Source organism: Cynoglossus semilaevis, chromosome 8 (genome assembly GCF_000523025.1).
Source record: "Cynoglossus semilaevis isolate Cse_v1.0 chromosome 8, Cse_v1.0, whole genome shotgun sequence".
Lineage (NCBI taxonomy): Eukaryota > Metazoa > Chordata > Actinopteri > Pleuronectiformes > Cynoglossidae > Cynoglossus > Cynoglossus semilaevis.
The window spans coordinates 9849213-9859700 of record NC_024314.1 but is presented as its reverse complement, the minus strand read 5'-3'; the positions used below and the strand labels follow the sequence as shown (position 1 = coordinate 9859700).

General features: G+C 41.1%; 1 protein-coding gene across 1 annotated transcript in view; it reads left to right on the top strand.

Moving 5' to 3' along the window:
* The first annotated feature begins 9277 nt into the window (after positions 1 to 9277).
* tbc1d24 (TBC1 domain family, member 24) overlaps positions 9278 to 10488 on the top strand; it is an 8727-nt gene continuing 7516 nt past the window's right edge. Inside the window, exon 1 of the mRNA XM_008314621.3 lies at positions 9278 to 9480. The gene's annotated coding sequence lies outside the window, so the exon portion shown is untranslated. The remainder of the gene's footprint in view (positions 9481 to 10488) is intronic.

Here is a 10488-nt window from a genome sequence, read left to right as displayed (position 1 = left end):
GGGGGAGGAAGGAGAAAGTCCTGCTGTGAAGTCTGTAAGTAGCCAGGTTGTTACAGCCTATATGTTGTGTTGGTTCGAACACGTCGAGCTGCTAAAATAGAACCGGACTAATTGTGTACGGAAAACAAGTATAGCTTTTAAAATGTGTGTGTGTATGTGTGTGCGCGTGTTTGGATGGGAGGGATGTCTGTCTGTCTGTGTGTGCGTGCGCGCGCACGTGTGGTATTGAATGGGTTGGGATTTGCCGTCTGCTTATTGTGACAAAAGTAAAGACGGAGACCGAGCAGAGGAGACGGGACGGCATTATGCCAGCAGAGGGGGAGGGGGCTGCTTTCCCCACTGTCAGCTTCTTCCTTGATGATGTCTCTGGGTTTTTTAGAAACTGCGTGTCTGACTCGACGGCGCCACTCAGTCGCCCCCTCTCGATTGCGCAGAATGAGGCACTTTGGTAAACAGTAACCCTTTCAGGCTCTGCCCCACAGAGTATTTAAGAAGCATGTAAAAAGGCAACATACGCCAACCTGGATCGAGAGCCACTAAAATCCCCCAGCACATTTTTTTTTTTTTTTTAGAATTCGCAGAATCCCAGCCTGGCTGAGCAGTCACATCTGTGCTAGAGCACATTTTCCAGATCAATATGTCCTAAAAGCCCTTGAATTACTTCACACTCTAACATGGCTGGGGCTATTATTGCAAGAAAGGGGAGATCACCACGAGTGAGTGTAGGGGTACAAATATTTAAAGAGGAGAATTTTTCATTTTGAATTTTATCATCATATGAAAAAACATCAAAAATGATATTTTATATATCTTATACCCTTCTGAAAAAAAAAATATATATATGCCTGGCTGAGAATTGGTGAAGAGCATTAAGTCTGCTTTCAACTTTAAAATACACAACACATTTGTTAAATTATTTTGAATTTTTTTTTGTATTATTATGATTTCTTTGTTAAATTATTTTGAATTTTTTTTTATTTTTATTATTATGATTTTATTTTGCCTATTTTTTTTTTTTTTTTTTTTTTTTTAAAGTTCCATTAGTTGTGATCGAAGCAGTAGTTATCGCACGGGTAGAAGCAGAAGCTGTTAACAATCAGGCTCCTAATTAGTCACAGTGCCATTAGACCACCTAGGCTGTGCTTGCATACTTGCATAAGTATGGTGTAAAAGAGAGGAATGTCGAAGGGCAGATGGTAGTGTATTTTGCTAGGGGATGGAAATGGCCTAAGTAAACATGTATCTCAAATAGAGGTTGTGACGTGAGCAGGAATAAAAGGGGAAAATTCTATGTGGATTGTGTCCCGTTTCAGGAGTTTCGTTTGAAAGAGATAGGAGACACGCAAGGTGATGTCTGGGAAGAGTGTAGGCGGCATTCCGACGCTAATCTTGTAGCATGACAATAAAAAAAATTTTTTTTAAAATTTAAAAAAAAAAGAGGAAGCAAACGAAGAGATAATTCCCTAATTGGCTAGTAGAAACGCTGCAGGAAAAACAAGTCGGAGTGAGTCTGGGGTAGAGTTACAGCAGTCTCTAGGGGTTTGTGAGGAGTTAACGGAGGCCTGTGAAAGCCCAGCCAAGGTGGTGAGAAAAACTGGCAAAAAAGTATGTGAAGTTTAGGGAAAGGAGAGGGGGGGGGGAGAGGGGAATTAATGGTGGAATAAGGCCGTACAAGGGAGCATAAAAAGGAGAATAAACAAAAAAAAAAAAAAAAAAGTGACACTGCCAGGAAGATAAAAACAGGGGGTAAACACGAGTGCCTCTAGATCAGGCATGGGCAAACTACGGCCCGGGGGGGGCTAAATGCGGCCCGTTTGGCTTTTTAATCCGGCCCACTAAACGTGTCCAATTTCTATTTTCATGAAATATCTGCCTTTCCCCTGCAATCTCCCGCATTTCTCCAATAGATGACGTCGAAAAGGCTGAAAGCCTTTTAGCATTTTAGCTTTTACTGACTGACTTTTACACGTCAGTCAGTCCAAATTTACTACCCGTCCAAATTTAAGGACCCATTGCGGCCCCGCGAGTCAAAACGTTTTTTCTGCACTAGATCCATGACAACGTAGTATATTGTAATAAACCAATACCACTGTTAATGTTGGTACTGAATGGATACAAGTGTGATGGGACCAATACTTTACTTTCATGTGTGTTGAATTAGTCCTGGTCACATTTCTTTATATGCAGTACATACAGTTGGTCCAGGCCAGGCATGGGCAAACTAAGGCCCGGGGGCCGGATGCGGACTGTTCAGCTTCAGCCAAATGTTTCCAAATTATGGATTTATCCATCCTTTTTCCATCCGCTTATCTGGTACCGGGATCATCACACTGCACCGTTCCTGCGGGTGGTGAGTCCACTGGAAGGTACCAACCGCCCTAACCGGGATTCAATATTGCCCAGGAGGTCAACCTTGGGGTTTCACACCAATGACAGAGACATTGCCTCTGGGCCAAAGCGCCACTTCAAATTCTATAATTCATTTATATTATCATTATACTTCTGCGTATTCCCTGCAATACCCACATTTCCTCAATAGATGGCGTAGAAAATGATAAAAGCATTTTTAGCAATTTAGCAATCTTATTGCATGACTTTTACATGTCATTTATCTTAGTCCCCCCCTGTTCAATTTTGGGACCAACTGTAGCACAAAAGTCAAAGGCAAGTTAAAGGCTTTTCCCTTTAACTTGCTGGGGGGAGAAAAAACAGGTATGTAGTGAGTAGTTATGCCATGACTCTATAGATTACAACTGTTACTAACCTTGGAATAAAGAGTAAACACGTCAACACATTCATCTGGTATTTTTTTGTACATGTACATTTCAATTCCTATAGTACGACGGATGGTCCTGGACTTCTGTTACTGGGGTTCTGTTACTACGGTGAGTCGGAACTCACATACTGTACTGTCAGCGACACCAACACAGCGGTAACATCACGTAACATTATGTAATCATCATGTTCAATTCAAAAAAGTAATTTACTGTAATTTCCGCACACTTTGAACCCTGCGGCTTATTTAAAAAAAATGAGATAATTTATGGATTTTTACGGGGCTAACAAAGATCATTTCCCTCTAGCAATCAATGACTTTTCTGTGTGTTATAATAGTAGCGTAAGTCTCTCTGTGAATGGCTGTGTGCATATGTGTGTGTGTGGGGGGGGCACACATATACGCAGAGAACGGTAGCTAAAGTTGAGAGCGGTTTGAGCCCCTGTCATGTTGAAGCGTCAGTTGGTGATACAGGAGCTGTTAAAACACTGTTTATGTTCTGTTGTTGTGGTCGGAGTGTCTGATAACAAAGACCCCAATTTCCCTGTTTTTAAAGGGTGCGGCTTATATTCAGGTGCGCTTAATAGTCCGGTCACCTATAAATGGAGATGAACCAATCATCTGCAGCACATGCGCTCCGTGTCCATGCAACAGCAGAGGAGCTGAACCTAGCATGTTATTAGCCCGAAAGTACTTTCCACTCTATGCTCGTTGTTTGTGACCTATAGAACGAGGTGAGGAAACAAAAGGTAGAAAAACAGAACCGAAGGCTAAGGGGAGCTAACAGAATACAGAACACACCTCAGCCAACCGAGCGCAGAGAAAAAGAACCGAACGAGCAGAGAAAAAAGGCTGAGCTGGGCAGGAAACAGAACAGAACTGAGCCACAGAACACACAGGGAGACACGGACCTGGCACAAGTCAGAATGAGGGAGAGGGCCATGTAATAAACCAGGACGCCAGTTGCGACTAGGGAGACTTACGAGACGAGCCGAGCACAGGACAAAGGTGAGAATGATAAACTGACCCAGGGGGGGAAAATGGACAGAAGGACCAACCAAACACGACAATGTATAACTGTAAACCTAACCGTGAAGGAGCCACTGCGATCTTTGTTCGGAACGACCAAACTGTCAAATTTGACGAATCCAGCCGAACATGCCCTAGCTGAACCCAACCGACGAGCCCTTTCAGACGTGCTCAGAGTTGCTAGAGCTCAGTCAAGCCCTTCGTGTTTGTTTAGTTTGGCATTGCGTGTGGTTGGCGACAAATCGTCTGTCGGATCGGTCAAAGCTGAGATGTCAAGAAACCCTTGTCGATAATGTCCAAGAAGTAGCATTTGTCCCCTGATTACCCTGGTAGCTGGAAAAATCCTTCTTGTTATTGCTCGCTACCACTACAAATTATAATATCAAATCCAACTTAAACTCTTACAAACTGCATTGATATTATCGATCCGTTTGCGTACCCAGACATCATTCATTCAGTACCTCATTCCAGTCACCAAGCATTTTCATTTTGAAACTTGAAGGGAGAACATGGGACTGCAGTGCAGTTTGTGAGAAATGTTTCATAATAACTCATCATAAGAATGAATGTCTGGCACTATAAAAAACACTTTACTTGTAGTAATCGCTCTCAACGTTAAGTGAAAAGGACACATTTACCCCCTAAGTTGGAAATCCTAATCGGCCAAAAGATTGCAATCGATACATCTGTGCTTATAAATAACAACACACTGCTCTCCCCATGAATCTAAGTATCAGGTTTTGGGGTGCTCTGATACAGGATTAAATGTAAGCTTCTACTGTGTATTTCTCAGAATTGACTGATTCACATAATGGCGTGAGCGCGTACGACGTGTAAAAGCGGTTGACTCAAAAGGAGTCTGTGCGATTAACCGCTCGGCCCAGTAAAAGAAATCCAAACTATTAATGTTCTCGGAGTAAATATGCTGAACTTTATAAATGACCAGAGGCTTACAAGCAACAGCATGCTGTGCTGGTAACTGCTTTCACATACAGCTCTACTGTGAACCCCCCTCCTTGTTTCCTAGTAAAGATGGTTGTCACGTTTCTCGCGCGCTGGTTGTACTCTAAGTCTAAAATGATCTTAGACTTACACCGTCACAAAAACCCCGATTTGATTCATTTTCACAGTTGTGAAATCAACATCAGCAAGGTGTGTATCTTGTCTCTGTGATTTATGTATTATTATTATTATTATTATTATTAGACAGATCCAGTAGGTGGCAGCACTGCCTTATACAGCTGATATATTCTAAGGGCGATTAGAATGACTTAACCTTTAAGTCTCATTGTCAAGTAAAATGCTGCATGTCGCTAACACATATGCGCAAGCACATTAAAATGCTGCACTAACGTGTCATTGATCGTGTTGCTGCGCCACCTGGCTGAAAGTACTCCACGTCTTCAACGATTTGAATGCTATATATCCAGCGGAAAACCAGTAGCCACCACAAATGCTTTCCTTATTTCTTGTGGGAAAGGTGTGTGTGGATTTGGGTGGCCAATCACAGACAGAGATACTGGGACACTGGCCTATCCTAACACTCCCAAAATACTGGGGAAATTGCGTTAACAGCAGATCTGCTAGAACAGACTGTCACTTGGAGGCATCAAGTACCGTCATTTCTAGAAGCCTTAAACTGTAAGCCACTACTTTTTTCACACGCTTTGAACCCTGCGGCTTAAACAATGATGCTAGGCTAAGTTATGGATATTTACGGAATAACCAAGTTCATACCGCTAGCTATCAATGACTTTTCTGGCAGGCTACTGTGTGTTATACTAGTAGCGTCTGTCTGTCTGCGAATGGTTGTGTGCGTATATGTGCGTTGGGACACACAAGAGAGAGAACGGTAGCTAAAGTTAATATGTTATACTAGTAGCGTATGTCTGTATGCGGCACGCAAGAGTGTTAGCCCCGGAGCTAATGTTGTTGGCGCCGAAACAGGAAAGAGCTAACATGTAACCCGCCATGTTACAGGTACAGTTTGGAAAAAAGCATTTATTTCATTAAAAGAAAAGGTCTTTCTGTGTGTAAATATCCCATGTTAGTGTGGCTTATGGAGAAGTACGGGCTATATGTGTAGATTTTTTTTTCTCTTTAAATTTAGTGGGTTTAGCTTGTGAACCGCTACATTATGGAACCGCTACTGTTTTTTTTGGTTGAATTTTTATTTTAAATGTAATTTCATAAGAGCTAATTCTTTGCAGTCCTTGGAATCGTAATATATATGTTTCAAAAACGTCAACAAAATGAGGGTAAACACAATTGTTTACGTGTGTCTCTTTCCTGATAACAGACCCGTTGAAGGGTATGGTAGGCAATTGCCCACGGGCCAGAGGTGAATGCGAAGTAAGAAACTCGCGCTTTTTAATCGGATATTCCCCTCAGGAGGCTGCTTGCTCCCCATTGGCAGTCTGCCAAGTAAGGCAGACGCTTCAATATATATGTGAGGAAATACGATATATTGACAAGTGAGGACCTTATGTCTGCAACAACGTACGCAAATGAGCACTTAACTGATTTGCAGGTGTTTTATTGGCCAAAAAAAAAAGTAGAATATTGGTCTATAACTGGCCAAAAAGGATTGACTTTTTTTGTGAATGTCATTCAAGTTCGGGTTTATTTATTTGTAATTATCGAACTATTAGCGAAGTAAATAATAAATAATATGTGTGTGCGTTTGTGTGCTTTTTTTTTTTCTTTCCCAACTTTTCTATCTCGCAGTGCACTGATTGCTGCTAGTCAACACACAGACACCCACACAGCATGTCTGACAGCTGTCTCCCAATACCCCTCTGTGTGCCTAGATGGCATGCTGAGAATGTTTACTTTCCCCACAGTGTATTTACAGAGCCTAGTAGTTTTTAAAGCCGAAATGGTGCCGTGCTTTTCAATATGTGTACAGTTTGGCTCTTTTTTTTTTTTTGCTCCAAATCTGTCTCTTTGTCATAATCAATCAGTCAATAGATTAAACTTCATTTATACTGCACTTTTTCATGCAATGCATGCATACGCACACACACACGCACGCACAGAGGAACGTTTTTGTCCACCTCATCATCATTATTAAGACACCGGGCTCTCATTGACTTTCCAGGTCCAGCTCCTCACTGTCCTTGTTGAAACAGGCTGCCTTTAAACTGTAAGGACATATTTAGATGTTAATGAGACCAAGATGTGGTCTGAGTTGCCGTGTGGGGGGAGGGCAGGACCACTGTATGCATCCACAACATCCACACAGCGTACAGGAGGTCCAGTGACTTGATCTCCTGTGTGGGACAGTCCACACAAACTGGTGGAAAGTTTAGCGAGGAAAGTTTACACGGTTATAATCTCCTGCGACGGCTTCCACTGCCCCTCGATGTTGACACTGCAGCCTAGCAATTGTGGATGGATGGCATCGCATGGTGCGGCACGGTTAGCTGACGGGAAGATGTTAAACTCCGATCGGAATGGTGTAGGAGAGTTACTGTGGCTGACAGGACGGGCACATACTGTACCTGAAACGAAAACGTTACGGTGACGTCCTCGACTGAAAATACGTCTGTCCTCATCCTACTCATTCAAGAACTTATTCCTTCTGTTTCCCGTGGTTCAACTCGGAATCAACGAACTAGCAGACTGAAAGTCTTAACGCCAGTGTGGTGGCTTCATACTTGGGATGACTCAATCTGATACTCAGGAAGGATATCGCGCTGATATTGGTCGAAATTTCAAAAGCGGATATTGACAAAAACAACGTTAGCCAGTCCGATACATTACCTAAGACCAACCCATTCCCTACGTCATACCATTGAGAAATAATCCATCCATTGATTATCTAATGGTTATTCCTTTCGGATGCTTGAGCCCATCCCAGTTATCATAAAGCCAAACTTGTCAAACCTCCAAATAATTGTCAGTCAATCAGTGTACCTGAGTATCTTCAAAGTTAAAGGCCTACAATTACTTCCGCAGCGTGTATTATCACAGAAAATTTCGTCGCAACGGAGCAGGCAACGCAGGCAACTTCCTAGGGCCCCAAGCTGGAAGGGGCCCTGACAGGGGTTGACAGTGGTCCATATATCAATGACAAGATGATTGAACTGCAAAGTTCTGTCTGGCCTGGAGCCCCCGTGGTGTGCAGAACTGCCCCAGATCACAGATACAATGTGACTAGGTGTTTTTGAAAGCAGGGATAGGCCTGAGTAGCAAGAATCCACGAATGGATTTTTTTTTTTCTAAATGTATATATAATTGTTGAAGAGACACACAATGCTTGAGGAAAAAAAAACGGACCTAAAGGTATATGGGAAAGAAATTTGCATTTAAAAAAAATTGCATTTTTTTTTTTCTCTTGCCGCACAGTAACCGATCACCATCAGCCCAGTACCAGTCTGGACGTCTACTGAGTCAAGTTAATGTGTTTGCATAGACTTGACTGAAGCTTCAGACTGAGTACTAAGTGAGACTAACACATACGATACACAGTTGTGGGTCTTTGTGTGTGTTTGTTTTTCTGCCAGATTAGGTAACAAAAAACAGTCCGAGGAGACGGTTCTGTGATTTTTTTTTTTTTTTAAATAACCCAAAGTAGAATATAGTCCCCACTGGAAGAACAATAGTTTCTTGTTGTTGTTGTTTTATTGTTTGTTTGTTTTTTTTTTTCTTGTATTCACAGGACATAAATGTTGAAAAACAGACACATGCAGAATGAATGTGAGTGGTGAAGAAAAATAACTTGAGTTTTCTCAGACACCTCTGGACAATATCGTTCTAAACCCCCTCTTAATTCACTCGTAGCCCGTTTAGCAAGCGTTGGAACGGAAGTAGTATCTAACGCTTAACGAACACTGCCATCTAGTGCAATGTAGATGATATGATGATTTATTTCAGGAGCGGTAACACCAAGAGAGTAGTTTTAAGTGCTCTCTCTCTCTCTCTCTCTCTCTCGTACTTTATATATATATATACTATTTCCCACGAGTAAATGTAAAAGCAAACATTAACACACGTGACATTCACGATGTCATGAACCCTCCTCGTCTGCCCTTTAGACGCAATACATAAAATCAACCAGTAGATGTCATCGTTATCGTTCAATGTTTCAAAGACGAAGAAGTTCATTAGAATTGGTTCATTAAAAGGTTCCCCTTACTACCACACACTGATTTAATTGGTGTATAGAACAGTAGAGAATTGAAGTGAATAAATCAGAAAAAAACCCATCAGTAGAGAATTGAAGTGAATAAATCAGGGGGAAAAAAGAATTCAGAGCTTCTATGAAGCTTTGTCCATTACATATTTATATTCATTATCCACCGACTAATCATGGGAAGGGTCAAATGGGAAAACAAAACGTAACCTGTTAAAAATATAGAAAACAAGAATAATATTTCCGTCTCGAGAAGTCATGTTTTTTATTTGTGGACTGAGAAAATAGATTTTTGGAGGCGTCGAATTATTTAAGCTATTTAAGCAGTACCACGGATGGCCACTGAGGGGAGTGCAGGGAAGACCGCACTTCCGGAGTGTTGAACTCCGGCCATGTTTGCTGTTCGTTGTCCAATTCTCTACAACTATAGGGTGGGCGTAATGACATGCATCAGGCGACCCATTTCTGAAGGTCTGAAAGGCAGTCATATTTTCTCAGTCAGTAATTACATCCAGGAACTAAAGCGGCTCATGTTAAGGTAGGGCTGAGGTCCGTTTATCGTTTTAGTGAAATCCGCCGCGACCATTTTTTTTTTGCTAATGCTCCTCTGGTTACATGTCTAATTTTTATGACGTTTCATTTGTAAAATGCTGTGTTATGAACTTAACGAAAGCCAGTCAGTACACTTAATTGACAGCACCCATATTAGCTAGCTGCATATTGCATATTACATTTTAATAACGTGGCCGTCTCATTTTCATGGTTCCCTCGTCTCTTTTCGTCGTTGATTTGTGTTACGTTACGTTTTAGTTAGCTGCTGCTTGCAGGCATTGACCAGAGTGAATCAAGACGACCTAACGACAGCCTTACCTGTCAAATGTGAATGCATTTAGCTGCATAGAAATTATGTATTCAAAGACGCCTGAACACAATGCTTCAAAATAACATTAGATGAAATCATAATACACAAGAATACATCATATAATAACATGTATGAAAAATAATGAATATGAAAATGGATGTGTGTATACAGTATATCACATGTTAAATGTAATGAAGTGAATGTTGTAACGTAGTGTACCATAGTTATTAACTAAATCAATAAACTAAATCATATTACGCAGTCCAAATTTAATTAGGTTTTTTTTGACAGATTGCTAGGTCAGAAAAGTAGTCTTTAAATACATAATTTATAATGTGAATAGTGTGACTTCTTTCTGCTTCTTTGCTACTGTCATTCCGTCCACTAGCTATTCCCACTAATCTCTCTGGGTAAGCTTATTTAGTCCCAGAGCACTGACAGATTTTCTAGAGGGCCACCTCTGACCTCACTGCTTCTAAACAGAAAGCAGTAAATCATGTCATCAATTGATCCATATTAAAGGACCTTTTGAAATTATACGTTTATTATTGCTGTGTTAAATTGGTTGAAATTACTCTTGTTGATTAATTTACCATATTCTAGAGATTTAAAATGTAAGCATTTTTATTATTTTAATACTTGTACTGATTCATAAACAAGTGCTTGTGAATATTTGCAAGTAGG